At 42.5% G+C, this 14,348-nt stretch overlaps 1 protein-coding gene across 7 annotated transcripts in view; it reads right to left on the bottom strand.

Moving 5' to 3' along the window:
• The window catches only part of ABHD6 (abhydrolase domain containing 6, acylglycerol lipase), a 104,690-nt gene that overhangs the window by 64,282 nt on the left and 26,060 nt on the right, over positions 1-14,348 (bottom strand). For 2 of the 7 annotated variants that reach the window (XM_084988772.1, XM_084988774.1), the window contains 2 exons: positions 2,155-2,281; positions 1,598-1,724 (listed from right to left, as the gene is read on the bottom strand). The exons of 2 other annotated variants lie outside the window; for them this stretch is intronic. The gene's annotated coding sequence lies outside the window, so the exon portion shown is untranslated. Of the gene's footprint in view, positions 1-1,597; positions 1,725-2,154; positions 2,282-8,251; positions 8,497-14,348 lie in introns of those variants that run through there. 3 more of the 7 variants (XM_021069089.2, XM_084988771.1, XM_021069091.2) reach the window with 3 other exon arrangements.

The raw sequence follows: 14,348 nt of genomic DNA, 5'->3' as shown, positions 1-14,348 counted from the left end.
CAAATCCACCTCCTAGAGTAATGACAACAAAAACAAAATAAAAAAATGGGACCTAATTAAACTTAAAGGTTTCTGCACAGCAAAGGAAACCCTAAACAAAATGAAAAGACAACCCACAGAATGGGAGAAAATATTTGCAAATGAAGCAACTGACAAGGGGTTAATATCCAAATATACAAACACCTCCTTCAGCTCAATATTAAAAAGACAAACAAAGCCATAAAAAAATTGGCAGGATATATAAATAGACAATTATCAAAAGAAGACACAGAGAAACCCAAAAATATGCACGAAAAGATGTTCAAGATCACTGATTATTAGAGAGATGCAAATGGAACTACTATGAGGTACTATCTTACACCAGCAAGAATGGCCATCATCAAAAAGTCCACAAACAATAAATGCTGGAAAAGGTGTGGTGAAAAGGGAACCTTCCTACACTGGTGGGAATATAAATTGGTTCAACCACTATGGAAATTCCCCCAAAAAACTAAAAATAGAATTACCATAAGATCCAGCAATCCCACTCCTGGGTATCTATTCAGAGAAAACCATGATTTGAAAAGATACGTGTACCCTAGTATTCACTGTAGCACTATATACAATAGCCAAGACATGGAAGCAACCTAAATGTCCACTGACAGAGGAGCAGATAAAGAAGATGTGGTATATACACACTGTGGAATATTACTCAGCCATAAAAAAGGAATGAAATAATGGCATTTGCAGCAATAAAGTTGGACCTAGAAATTATCATTCTAAGTGAAGTTAGTCAGATAGTCAGACACAAACATTATATGCTATGACTTACACGTGGAATCTAAAAAAAGATACAATGAACTTCTTTGCAGAACAAAAACAGACTCATAGACTTTGAAAACCTTATGGTTACCAAAAGAGACAGGTTGGGGGGGGAGGGATGGAAATGTTCTAAAATTAGGTTGTGATGATGGTTGCACAACTATAAATGTAATACAATTCACTGAATTTTAAAAAAACATAATATTTCTGCATCAAATAGAGAAAAACAAATCGATTTGAAACTAAAAAAAAACTTCGGGTTCACTTTAAGAACACTCGTGAAGCTGCCCAGGCCATTAAGGGAATGTATATCCCCAAATCCACCAAGTGTCTGAAGGATGTCACTTTACAGAAGCAACATGTGCCATTCTGTCACTATAGTGGTGGAGCTGGTAGGTGTACCCAGGTCAATCAGAGGTGCAGGACGCAGGGTCAATGGCCCAGAAAGAGCAGTAGATTTTTATTGCACATGCTTAAAAATGCAAAGCATACTGCTTAAGGGTTTACATATAGATCCTCTGGTCAAAGGGCATATCCAGGTGAACAAAGCCCCCATGAAGGAGTGTAGGATCTAGTGAGCTTATGGTTGACTTAACACATTTAGGAATTCTCTTTGCCATACTGAGATGATTCTTACTAAAGAAGAGCAGATTGTTCCTAAACCAGAAGAGGAAGTTGCACAGAAGAAAGAAAAAGATATCCCAGAATAAACTGAAGAAACAAAAACTTAGGGCCTGGGAATAAATTCGGTGTAAAATAAATGCAAATAAAAGTGAAAAAAAGAAAAAAAATGAACCTTATTTAATGATGGCAGCTTCCCATCACTGAGGCTACATGTGATCACAGCTTGGCTGGATGTAATTGGGTCTCCATGGAAACCACTTCCACTGACGTCTGCTTCCAGAGGAGTCTGCTTCCAATTTCTGAGAATTAATTTCAAATATAATTTTTTAATTAATTAATTAATTTATTTATTTTGCTTTTTAGGGCCATACCTGCAGCATATGTAAGTTCCCAGTCTAGGGGTCAAATTGGAGCTATAGCTCCGGCCTACACTACAGCCACAGCAACACCAGATCCTAGCTGCATCTGCAACCCACAGCACAGCACACAGTAATGCCAAACCCACTGAGTGAGGCCAGGGACTGACCCCAATGGATACTAGTCAGGTTCAAAACCTGCTGAGCCACAATAGGAACCACTTCTTTTTTTTTTTTTTTAATTGCCATTCTCTTTATTCCCCTGAAGGAACTGTGATTTGAGCGTTTAGAGATATACTATCTTCTCTTGGGCTTTGCAGAAAGTGCCGACTTTTCAAATACAGCTTTGAGACATAACCTGCCTCACATTTACCTGTACTACCTCTTAGGTGGTGCAGAGTAATGGCTGGGAACACACTGCTCTCTGGAAGGTTTGACTGACATTTATCAAATATACACTCCAACGAGTTGCTTATTCTCTCTGGGGTCGAGTTACACCTCTGCAAAATAGGGATAATAGAGAACTTACTTCATAAATTTGTTCTATGTTACTAAATTCTTTTTTTTTCTTTAAAATTAAATAGCAAACTGGTGGAGTTCCCGTTGTGGCGCAGTGGTTAACGAATCCGACAAGGAACCATGAGGTTGCGGGTTCGGTCCCTGCCCTTGCTCAGTGGGTTAACGATCTGGCGTTGCCATGAGCTATGGTGTAGGTTGCAGACATGGCTCGGATCCTGCGTTGTTGTGGCTCTGGCGTAGGCCGGTGGCTACAGCTCCGATTGGACCCCTAGTCTGGGAACCTCCATATGCCGAGGCAGCGGCCCAAGAAATGGCAAAAAGACCAATAAATAAATAAATAAATAAATAAATAAATAAATAAATAAATAAAATAAATAAAAATGAAAATAGCAAACTGGAATTATATTGCTACTAAATAGCTTAAAATTCTTTTATATCCCCAAATTCTTTATTATTATTAAAGTATAGTTGATTTACAATGTTTCATCAAGTTCTGTTGTACAACAAAGTGACCCAATCACACACATTTCCCTGTGCTGTACATTAGGATCCCACTGCCAATCCATTCCAAAAATAACAGTTTGCATTCCCCCAACCATCCATCCAACACCCCCTTCCTCTTCCCTTGCCTGGGAACCCCAAGTCTGCTCTTCTTAGCCGTGATCTGTTTCTGTTTTTTGTTTGCTTGTGTGTTATTTTTAGATAGGATCATTTGTTCCATATTTTATTTATTTATTTTTGTCTTTTTTCTTTTTTTAGGGCTGTGCCTACAGCATATGGAGGTTCCCAGGCTAGGGGTCGAATAGGAGCTGTAGCTGCTGGTCTACACCACAGCCACAGCAATGCCAGATCTGAGCAGTGTCTGCAACCTATACCACAGCTCACGACAATGCTGGATCCTTAACCTACTGAGCAAGGCCAGGGATTGAACCTGCGTCCTCATGGATGCTAGTGGGGTTAACCACTGAGCCACTACAGGAACTCCTGTTTCATATTTTATATTCCACAAATAAGTGATATCATATGGTATTTGTCTGTCTCTTCCTGGCTTACTTCACTCAATATGAGAGTCTAGTTCCATCCATGTTGCTGCAAATGGCACTAGTTTGTTTTTTTATGGCTAAGTAATATTCCATTGTATATTTGTATCACATCTTCTTAATCCATTCATCCGTCAATGGGCGTTTAGGTTGTTTCCATGTCTCGGCTATTGCGAATACTGCTGTGATGAACATACTGGTGCATGTATCTTTCTCAGTGAAAGTTTTGTCTGGATATATGCCCAGCAGTGGAATTGCTGAGTCACATGGTAGTTCTATATTTAGTTTCCTGAGGTACCTCCATACTGTTTTCTATAGTAATTGTACCAATTTACATTCCCACCCATCGTGTAGGAGGGTTCCCTTTTCTCCACAGCCTCTCCAGCATTTGTTGTTGACTTGTAATGATGGCCATTGTGTGAGGTGGTACCTCATTGTAGTTTTGATTTGTATTTCTCTAATAATTAGTGATATTGAACATTTTTTCACATGCCTGCTGGCCATCTGTATGTCTTCTTTGGTGAAATATCTATTTAGGTCTTCTGTCCATTTTTCAATTGGGTTTGTTTGGCTTTTTGTTGAGTTGCATGTGTTTTGTATATTTTTGAGATTAGCCCTTGTCTGTTGCATCATTGGCAAAGATTATCTCCCATTCTGTGGGTTGTCTTTTTGTTCTTTTAATGGTTTCCTATGCTGTGCAAAAACTTTTGAGTTTGGTTACGTCCCATTGGTTTATTTGTGTCTTTATTGTCTTTACTCTAGGAAGTGGATCAAACAAGATGTTGCTGTGATTTATGTCAAAGAGCCTTCTGCCTATGTTTTCCTGTAGGAGTTTTATGGTGTCTGGTCTTATATTTAGGTATGTAATCCATTTTGAGTTTATTTTTGTGTATGGTGTTAGACAATGTTCTAATTTCATTCTCTTACATGAAGCTTTCCAGTTTTCCTAGTGCCACTTATTGAAGAGGCTATCTCTCTTCCACTGTATGTTCTGTCCTCCTCTGTCAAAGAGTAGTTGCCCATAGGTGTTAGGGTTTATATCTCAGCTTTCTATCCTGTTCCATTGGTCTATATTTTTGTTTTTGTGCCAGTACCATATTGTTTTGATGACTGTAACTTTGTAGTATTGTCTAAAGTCGGGAAGCTGGATTCCTCCATTTTCACTTTTCTTTTTCAATACTGATTTGACTATTTGGGGTCTCTTGTGTTTCCATACAAATTTTAAAATATTCTGTTCTAGTTCTGCGAAGAATGTGTTTGGTAATTTGATAGGGATTGCACTGAATCTGTAGATTGCAAGTAAGTGTTGGCTATTATTCCTCTCCCACCTACTCATTCCCCTCCTGCTGCTCATGTTTCCAGCATAAGGGTGACCAATTCATTCTGATTTGCGTGGGACTTTCCCTGTCTTAACACTGAACATACCCCACTCAGCCTTGGGCAAATCAGGACAGCTGTCTACCCTTCCTGACTCTGCAGTCAGAGGAGTTATAATAGTCCAGATAAAATGGTGGCCAATGGGACTCAAGAAGGTTTGAGGAGTTCCCAATGTGGTACAACAGGATCAGTGGCGTCTCAGGAGCACTGGGACACGGGTTCGATCCCTGGCCAGGCACAGCAGGTTAAGGATCCAGCATTGCTGCCTCTGCAACTTAGGCCGCAACTGCAGATCAGATCTGATCCCTGGCCCTGGAAATTCATATGCTGCGGGTGGCAAAAAAAAAAAAAAAAAGAAAAGAAATAAAAATAAAAGGATGAATTTAAAAAAGAAGAAGAAGAAGAAAGTTTGAGTCCCAGACTTACAATGGAAATTCAAAATCATTACAGTTTTGTAGCCACAGGATGTAGAAGGATAGCTCAGCAACACAGAAAACTCAATGAAGCCAAAGGTAAGTTGAATTAACTATATGAGTCCTCCAGGGCGGAAGCTGTCTTACTCATCTTTGTATCCCCCTGCATACTTAGTAGGCTGATTTCCTAAGGTCATGTGTTATGAATGACACATGCTTGCATCTCAGTCCAGTTTGGGGACAACTCTGGAGCAGGTTTTGCATGCAGAGGAGAAATTCCATCCTGAAATGGGATCCTTGCTTTGAGAATTATTCATGAGTCACTGTCTGATTAAGCACTGACACCTTCCGCTCATTACTACCCTCCCCACCCAGTCTTTGGGACTGATGTGGTTTTCAGTAGAGCTATATATAATTACCTAATCCATGATGACCCAGAAGGAGTGTCTATCCACAGAGAATACCACATAACCTACTGAAGTCCCCTACTCAGAGCCTGGGGTGTCTTCCTAGCTCTCATGTGCCCTCTGTGTGGGGTAAGCAGGAGGGTTCAAAACACATGGAGAGAGTGCCCCACATACAGGGGGTCCAAGAGATGGGGACATGGATTGTTCTTGCTGTTCCAAGATGGAATATTGATGGGGCCTTATCACTGCTCCCTTCCAGGGAGAACACGTTATCGGAGACTGACTAGGTGCTCCAATTCTGGTGAAACAGTGTTGATTGTGCCTCTTACTTGCTGTGAGATCTGGGGCAAGTGACTCACCCTTCCTGAGGCTCCATTTCCTCTTCTGTAAAATGAGGATAATAGTAATACTTGATGGAAGGGAGGGTTTAAAAATCGAGTACCTGTAAAGAATGTTTGTAATGTGGGCCCTAATACAGCTTAATGCCCTCAATACCCTAACAGGGGCTATGGCTGCTATTATGATTTTATATTGCAGTGATCCAATGTAAGTACAGCATACCACACTGTTCCAAGGGGAGAACAGCCCCCAAATCAACAAATGTAAATCAGAATGTCAAATAGCAAGTATTTTATTTTATTTTTTTATTGCTTTTTAGGGCCATACCTGTGGCATATGGAAGTTCCCAGGCTAGGGGTCGAATCAGAGCTACAGCTGCTGGCCTACACCACAGCCACAGCAATGAGGGATCCAAGCTGTGTCTGCAACCTACACCATAGCTCATGGCAATGCCGGATCCTTAACCCACTGAGCAAGGCCAGGAATGGAACTCATATTCTCATGGATACTAGTTGTGTTCATTACTGCTGAGCCACAAGGGGAAGTAAGCAAGTGCTCAGTAAATGTTAGCTGTTAGGAGTTGCTGTTGCGGCTCAGTGGTAACAAATCTGACTAATATCCATGAGGATGAGGGTTTGATCCCTGGCCTCACTTAGTGAGTTCAGGATCCGGCATTGTCCTGAGCTGTGGTGTAGGTCACAGATGTGGTTCAGATCCTGTGTTGCTGTGGCTGTGGTGTAGCCTGGCAGTTACAGCTCCAGTTTGACTCCTAGCCTGGGAACTTCCATATGCCACAGGTACGGCCCCAAAAAGACAAAATACAAACAAAAAAATGTTAGCTGTAATTAAGAGCTTCTCAATTGGCTTCCTGTGTCTCAGAAACACCTAGCTGCTCTATGACCACTGGGATAAGATTATTTAAGAAATTCCATGAGACGCATAAATAATATTCATGTCCCTAATACATCGCCTGAATGTAATCATAAGGACACTTTAGGCAAACTTAAAGTGGGGGAGATTCAACAAAATAAGTGGCCTATACACTTCAAGAATGTTGAAGATATGAAAGACAAAGAAAGATTAGAGGTGACTAAAGAGACAGGACTGCTAAGAACAATGCATAATCTCGGACTGAATCCTGAACCAGAAAGAAAATATTGTGTAAAGGACATTATTAGAATAATTGGTAAAATTTGAATAAGGTTTGCCAATTAGGTAATAATGTTGTATCACTGCTAAACTGTCTAGTTTTTCCTGTGGTTATGTAAAAGAATATGCTTAACCTTGAGAAATCACTTCAAAGTATTTACGGGTAAAGGGTCATAATGTCTCAACTTACTCTCAAATGGTTCAGAAAAAATAATCCATATACAGAAAAAACTAATGGAAAAGCAGGTGTGGCTAAAGGTTCACTAGTGACTCTGGATGAAGGGTATGCAAATTGGGGGCTATTTTTGCAATTATTTGTGTATGTGTGTCTTTTAAGGGCTGCACCCATGGCATACGGAAGTTCCAAGGCTAGGAGTCGAATTGGAGCTGTAGTGATCTGCCTACACCATAGCCACGGCCACACCAGATCTGAGCTGTATCTGTGACCTACACCATAGCTCACAGCAACTCTGGATTCTTAACCCAGTGAGCCAGGCCAGGGATTGAACCTGTGTCCTCATGGATACTAGTCGGGTTTGTTACTTCTGAGCCATGATGGGAACTCCTATTTTTGCAACTAAAAAAAATATATATATTATGGTCTTACCCATGGCATACAGAAGTTCCCCAGGCCAGGTATTAAATCTGAGCTGCAGCTGCAATCTACCTTGTAGCTATGGCAATGTCAGATCCTTTAACCCACTGTGCCAAGCTGGGGATCAAACTCCTGCCTCTGCAGTGCCCCAAGCCATTGCAGTGGGATTCTTAACCAATTGCAAAACGGCAGGAACTCCTATTTTTGCAACTTGTGTGCATGTTTGAAATCATTTCAAAATAAAAAGTAAAACATAAATAAAAACAAAGCTAAGGAGTTCCTGTCGTGGCGTAGTGGTTAACGAATCCAACTAGGAACCATGAGGTTGCAGGTTCAATCCCTGCCCTTGCTCAGTGGGTTAACGATCCGGCGTTGCCGTGAGCTGTGGTGTAGGTCGCAGATGTGGCTCGGATCCCGCATTGCTGTGGCTCTGGCGTAGGCCGGCAGCTACAGCTCCAATTAGACCCCTAGCCCGGGAGCCTCCATATGCCGTGGGAGTGGCCCTAGAAAAGGCAAAAAGACAAAAAACAAAAACAACAACAACAACAAAAACAAAGCTAAGAACTACCAAGCCCTTGAAAAAAGAATAAGAAATTGTGCAGTTAAAGGAAGCAGCCAGTTCCCTGCTCACCAGTCAGCAGCTGTGAGAATTCTCTGCTCCTTGGTCCTGTTTCTCAATGTACAAGCCTGAAAAGGCCAACTTTATAACATGCAGCTTTAGAATCTTCCATAGAAGTGGAGACAAGTCTTCACTTACAGGAGTAACAAGAGAAAGGCTATAAATAAACTCAGGGCAGTGTAGAGGCCAGTGGGAAGTGGTGGGCCGGGAGCATCATCTGACATGCCTGCAACCTTTTAACCTAGATTGGGTCAGAGTGAAAAGCTCTGTGGTGCCAGAAAAAACTTTTAGCATGGAGATGCCCTTTCAAGGGGCAAAGAAGGTGAACTTGGTTCTCCAGGAAAGGAGCAGTGTTTGCTACGAGCCAGAAGAGGGCACTGTTTTACCCATGTTATCCGTCCAAGGGTGCCAACAAGTGGTTTTGCAGGTCTTCAAGATCCCAGGGGGCAGGATTGGAGTGAGGTGAATGAGACAGTCATGAAAATGCAGAGTTGGATCTTTTTTTTTTTTTTTCTTTTTCTTTTTAGGGCTGCACCTGCTGCAAATGGAGGTTCCCAGGCTAAGGGCTGAATCAGAGCTATAGCTGCCGGCCTATGCCACAGCAACGCCAGATCTGAGCCTTATCTGCGACCTATACCACAGCTCACGGCAATGTTGGATCCTTTATCCCACTGAATGAAGGCAGGGATGGAACCTGCGTCCTCATGGATGCTAGTCAGATTCTGTTCCACTGAGCCAATGTTGGGAACTCCCTAGATCTTATCTTTATTTTATATTTTGATAGTTTGTTCACTATGGATGTTTCTGGGTTAATTTGAATTATTATTCTAAATCAATTATTAAAATTCATAAAATTATTACTGGATTGTTTGGCACTCCCTTAAAATTTGCTCCTGAAGCCAGTGCCTCATTCACCTCACACTATTTCCACACTGGCAGATCTAACCCATTAACTGTAACACCACCAGCTCAGAGATTGCAACTGGTCAGATGTGGTCTGTAGTTAATGGGCCATTTTGTACCCATGAAGAAAATTTGGCAAAGGGCATTAATCCTGAGAACCTGAATTCCAGCCTTTCATGTCACTTCACAGTCAGTGACTAGAGCCTGACTTCACCTCTAAGTCTCAATTTTCTCATCTGTAAAATGGAGATGGCAATCCCTTCTTTGCATGGTTTATTCTGAAGGCAGAATATCACCCCAAGTGAATACCCCCGAAGGCCTAGACACTGTGCTGACTCTTTAGTCGTAAACTCACTAAATCTTCACAGCTCTACCAATTAAGGGCTGTTATTATCCCCATTTTTAAAGGTGAGGAAATGAGCAGGCACTTATGGCTGAGGCTGAACAGCCATAAGTGGAAGTTCATATGCTTTAACCTCCACACTAGCATCCTCAACACAGGGTTATCTCCAACTTCGTGGGGGCATCTGGCAATGTCTGGAGACATTTTTGGTTGTCATAACTAGGGAAATGCTTCTAGTATCTAGTGGGTAGAGGCAAAGAATGCCCCCTACAAAGCATGGGGTACAACACAGAATTACCTGGCCCCCAAATATCATTGTGCCAAGGGTGAGAAGCTGGTCGACACTTTGCTCCCAAGTTCAGGGGGTTGTGTGGGAACTGAGCACTCAGCCCTCTGAGAAAGGCAGATGGTGTGTAGTGGTTGCTGTTATTATTTATTTTGTCTCAGTGGCTTGGGGTCTCCCTTGGTTATCCAGGGACCTGAGTCCCCCTTTTCAGCACCCTCCCAGGGTGGCTGAGAGGCTAGGCTCTGGAGTCATGGCATCACAACATGCACTCAACAATGATTTATTGAGCACTTGCTATGTGCCCAGTCCTGTCCTGGGCAGCACAGTCTCGCAAGGGAGTCTTGCCCCACTGAGCTATCTCGGGGATTAGGGGGACAGACATTAGACTACACCCAAGCTCACTGATAATACACTGATGTACATTGTGATACACATCATGAAGCAAAGACTCGGGCTCCATGAAAGAGAATAAGAGGGAAGCTCCTGATGGGCTGAGGGGTCAGCGAGAGAATGGCATTTAAACTGAGACTCGGAGGTTGGAGGAAGGAAAGAGCACTGTAGGTGGAGGGAACAGCTGTGCCAAGGCCTTGGGGTGGGAAATGAAAGCCAGGCAGCAAGAGCGGAGGCCTGCAGGGGAAGACGAGGAGAGTAGAGGGTGTGACCTTGCAGAGGTGGGTAGGTAGAGGCCACAATAAGGAATCTGGTCATCATGTCAAATAAAAAGCCTTTGAAGGGTTCTAGTCAGAGCAGCAGCAGCCTTCAGAGAGCAACCTGACTGAGGTGCTTCTGACACAGCCCCGTGTGGAAGATGCAGTGTGGGGTCAAAACTAGAGCGCGCTTCATTAGCTGGAAACCTGTCATACAAAGGGGAGCTCTCTCACAATTAAATAAATGCAACTTCTCTGCCCCAAACCCCAAGCTGATTGTGAAACTTAATGAGTAGAGTGATCTCCATTCATCACAACAACAGGGGCTCAGTCCTTATTAGATACGGAGTGACACAGGTCACTGGAAATACCTGTTTTGAGTGATGCGGTTCTTCCCCTGCCAACAGTGGAAACTCTCCTGTGGGCCCCTTGTTTCTTTTTGCTGCTTTTGGATAACTTACCCTGTGGCACTTTCACTCCCCCTGGAATCCCCATCTTGTCTTCCTCAAGTTCCAAGGTGTCCTTTCTCCCCCACTGACTCCCCTCCCACCAGCTCGTGTGGAATGGCCATGGCTGCAGATGGTGTCTAGGGCCATGCGTCCCAACTCCTGATCCTCATGCTTGCTCACTCATATGACATGCATAGGACTCTTCAGTAGGGGCTTACTGACAAGGACTAGACCTTAAGGCTTTGAGGGGATCTGATTGTCTCCTTTTTTTTTTTTTTTCTCTTTCTTTTTTGGCTGCTCCGAGGCATTTGGAGTTGCTGGGGTAGGGATCAGACCTAAGCCATAGTTGCAACCTATGCTGCAGCTCAGCAACACCAGATCCTTTAATCCACTGTGCCAGGCTAGAGATGTACCCTGTGTCCTGCAGAGAGGCCCTTGATCCTGTTGTGTCACAATAACTCCAGGACGGTGTTTCCTAAGGTGGACATTGCTCAAGATACTAAAGGGAAAATATAGTTGAGCAGCTTTCTTTACAACAGGACTTTTCAGAACATTTAATATTGCTAGTGTGTAATAAAATCTCCAAGAAGGAGTGTATGTATGCATCCTTTTTTTTCAGGAGCATCTTATTGACTAGTGTTTTGAAGTACATGCCCCAGGAAACATCATTTGTCACCACTAAATGGCAGAAGGAAGGATGCCTCAGAGTGTTCATTGTGGGTCAGGCCAGTATATGCTTTCCTTCTAGGCTCTAGGCTTCCAGAAGAGATGGTCTCAAACTTCCACTTCCCAACCCTGGAGCCTGACAGGAAGAATGGAGGGTTTCTGCTGTCTCTGGCCACCAGCCCAGCCTTGTCATTCCAGCGCCTCCACATTATCAGGGACTCATGGGGCTGGGTGGGAGCCACATGTGGCTAAGTTGGCACAGAAGGACATGTTGGCATGGACACTGTTTAATCTGCTTAAAAGAATAAAAAGCTTTTGGCACCTTATCTTTCTTTTTAACTACTAAACGAGTACACGTTTCTGTAAAAAAAAAAAAAAATCAAACAATATCCAAGTGTGTACAGTAACAAGTGGAAATTCTCTTTTATTGCCTTACCACCTCTGATTTGCAGGTTTCCTAGTGAGGTTTGCATGTGCCTGGTTTGGTTGAGGAGAAGGCTGGTCTGGAGTCAGAGTGACTGGGACTGAATCCTAGCACTGCCACAGGCTACCTGGGTATCCTTGAGCATGAGTCTCATATGCTCATCTGAAAAATGGGGGAACCATAGTAAGGATCTGGGGCCAAGGTGCTGAGTGAAATAAAACAGCAAGCACTCAGGGGAGCCCCTGCACTTAGCTGTATTCAGTTAGGTTTGACTCTAAGGATTTTACTTCCAGAATCCAAGTACATTTTTTTTTAAGTCCATGTCCATGCAATGAATGTGCTAATTACAGAATGGGGTCAATCTCTTCCATCTGTTCATGTTATTTTTGTTGAAGTCCTCAAGGGCAGTTTCCATGTACAGAAATCACTATTCAGAGGTTCCTTTATTTTTCAAATTAATATTCAAATTATCAAAGTAACACAGTCAAAAAAGTAATTGACACTCTCATCTTAAATGTTAGGTTTGGTTTTGGGGTTTTTTTTAGGTTAGGGTTTTTTTTCTTCCTTCTCTCTCTCTCTCTCTCTTTCTTTCTTCAGCTGCACCTGCAGTATATGAAGTTCCTTGACTAGGGGTCGAATCAGAGCTGCAGCTGTGGGCCTACACCACAGCCACAAAGGATCCAAGGTGCATCTGCAACCTACACCACAGCTTGCAGCAACACTGGATCCTTGACCCAGTGAGGGAGGCCAGGGATCAAACCTGTATCCTCAAAGACACTATGTCAAGTCTTTAACCTACTGAGTCACAACAGGAAGTCCAGGTTAGGTTATTTTTGATGCTGGGAATTAAAACCTTTCCCAGGACCCTGGTAATTGCCTCAGAAAATGTCATGCTTTTAAGTTCAACTTATATAAAACTTTTTAATATTTTTGTAAATCTGGCTAGGATTTCCAGATAAAATACTTCCAGATAAGATACCCAACTAAATTTGAATTATCTAAAACTCAGGATTTCCCTGATGGCCTAGTGGTTAGGGATCTCACATGGTTGCTGCTGTGGCTCAGATTCAAACTCTGGCCCAGGAACTTCTGCATGCTGTGGGAGTAGCCCAAAGAAATTCAAATTTACCTAATGCTTTGTATTTTTATTTGCTAACTCTGGCAACCCTACATCCAGCCAACTTAAATAATTACCTTTAAGGGATTAGGACCAATTTACAAACATTTTAAACTTTTTTTTTTGGCCATGCCCATGGCATGCAAAACTTCCTGGGCCAGGGATCAAACACACGAAACAGCAGCAATTCAACCCACAGTAGTGACAAAACGGGATCCTTAACCCATGAGGCCACCAGGAACTCCTTAAACTTAAACTTCTTTATTATTATTATTATTATTATTATTATTATTTTTGTCTTTTTGCCTTTTCTAGGGCTGTGCCCACAGCATATGGAGGTTCCCAGGCTAGGGGTCTAATTGGAGCTGTAGCTGCCGGCCTATACCACAGCCACAGCAACACCAGATCTGAGCCATGTCTGTGGCCTATACCACAGCTCACAGCTCCTTAACCCACTGAGCAAGGCCAGGGATCACACCTGCAACCTCATGGTTCCTAGTCGGATTCCTTAACCACTGAGCCATGACAGTAACTCCTCCTTAAACTTCTTTTATATATTTATCATACCTGTTTCCTTGTAAAGTTCTTCAGTTGTCTGAACTAAGAAAAAAAAAAAATCACCCTTTTTAATACTAAATAGTCCTAAGTAAATTAAACTTATAAAACACTGTTTACCCAAAAGTATTATAAATGTTCTACAACTATACAGAAATTTAGCAAGGTTTCAACTTATGACAAATCTAAATGGATTTCCTCAATTGCACGTCTCTGAGTTACAAGATTACAAATTTAAAAGGCCCAAATCTCTCCTATGTTACAAGGTCATAAAATATCACATTGCACAAATTCCTTCTTAAAAGACGCAAAAAAAAATGTGTGCCACACTTAATTCTAAATCTTCCTCTGGTCAGAAGACACCCACTCACCAGGGAAGACAATCACTACTAGCTTTTCACCACAGATTCAACCAGGCTTAAGGCCCAAGCTATGGACAACAGGGAGATCCATATCTCCATGAGCTTAGGAAGCCTATTTCCTTCCATGTGCTATTTGGGGTTATCTCCTTAGAATGTCTGGGCTTGCTTGGCCAGAGATTTTGGCCAGGATGCTGACTTGGATGTAGGTTGGTGATATTTGCACGCTTTTCCCTGTGTCTATGACCACGTGCCCATCACTTCCAGAGTGGGTGGTCCAGAGATCCCAACACTGACTTCAAGATATTCTCGCTGCCTCCCCTCTTCACAGAAGAACTTTCTCTGCCAAAGAACTTGCAC

This window comes from Sus scrofa, chromosome 13 (assembly GCF_054392235.1).
Source record: "Sus scrofa isolate SSC_HxYL_T2T_F1_AM1 chromosome 13, Sscrofa_HxYL_maternal_Yorkshire_Landrace_v2.0, whole genome shotgun sequence".
Classification (NCBI taxonomy): domain Eukaryota; kingdom Metazoa; phylum Chordata; class Mammalia; order Artiodactyla; family Suidae; genus Sus; species Sus scrofa.
This window is presented reverse-complemented; position numbering and strand designations above follow the sequence as displayed.